Source organism: Atta colombica, unplaced genomic scaffold, assembly GCF_001594045.1.
Source record: "Atta colombica isolate Treedump-2 unplaced genomic scaffold, Acol1.0 scaffold122, whole genome shotgun sequence".
Taxonomy (NCBI): Eukaryota; Metazoa; Arthropoda; class Insecta; order Hymenoptera; family Formicidae; genus Atta; species Atta colombica.
In genome coordinates, this window is record NW_017259209.1 from 1 (window position 1) to 1,101 (window position 1,101).

Below are 1,101 nucleotides of genomic sequence, written 5' to 3' on the forward strand. Positions count from 1 at the left end.
ATTCATTTATACTTTTCATTTTAATTTCCACTGAAATTTTACTTTATATCCTTGAAATTTCAGTATCTATAATTCAAGCTTACATATTATCGATTTTATTAACCTTATACAGTAGAGAAACTTAACAAATAATATCAATCTCTATTTCTAATTCTTAATTTTATGACAAATCATAATCATAACCACCCCTTCCATTTAATTACCCCTAGTCTTTGATCTCTGATTATTTCTTTTAATATTTTTAATAACCTATTCCGTACTGTTAGATGATAATTAACCATAATTTTTATACTCCTATTTTATCACTCTCATTCCCAGGTACTATAATTTGTATATATTTCTGATGACGAGATGTTGTTCGTGAAGCTACTTATCAAGGATGCCATTCTATTGATGTTTTTAAATGTAAATATAGGAATAATTTTATTTCATAAATTTTCTTTTTTATTTCTTTTTTCTGAGTATACTTTCATTCTTCATTAGCTTTCAGAATTGAAATTGGCCAATCATGACTCCCTAAAGGTATTATTCCATTTAATCCTTTTGATATTCCTCTTCTTAATACTATTATTTTACATTCATCAAACTTAACCGTTATCTGATCTCATCATGCCCTAATTAATAAAAATATAAATGAAAGAAAAAAAGTCTTTTAATAACAATTATCATTGGAATTTATTTTTCCCTTCTTCAACTAATTGAATATATTAATGCCCCATTTACTATAGCTGACTCAATTTACTGGTCAACTTTTTTTATTGCTACTGGTTTTCAGGGAATTCATGTAATTATTGGAAACTTATTCCTCTTAATATGTCTAATTCGACTTTATAAAATACATTTTTCATTGTATCACCATTTTGGATTTGAGGCAGCATCTTGATACTGACATTTTGATTTGAGATATAGTTTGATTATTCTTATTCATCTCTATTTATTGATGAAGATTTTATTATAATTTATTTATAACGTTACTATTTTTTTATATTTAATCCTAAACTAAATCTTACTTCCTCACAAATACACTTAAAACAATTAATTTTTTTTTACTCCCTCAACTCTTCTTAATATTAATTATATATTACATATTTATATATTTTT

General features: G+C 24.3%; 1 pseudogene; it reads left to right on the plus strand.

Moving 5' to 3' along the window:
• The first annotated feature begins 162 nt into the window (after positions 1–162).
• On the plus strand, positions 163–941 carry LOC108694688 (annotated as a pseudogene).
• The last annotated feature ends 160 nt before the right edge of the window (positions 942–1,101 follow it).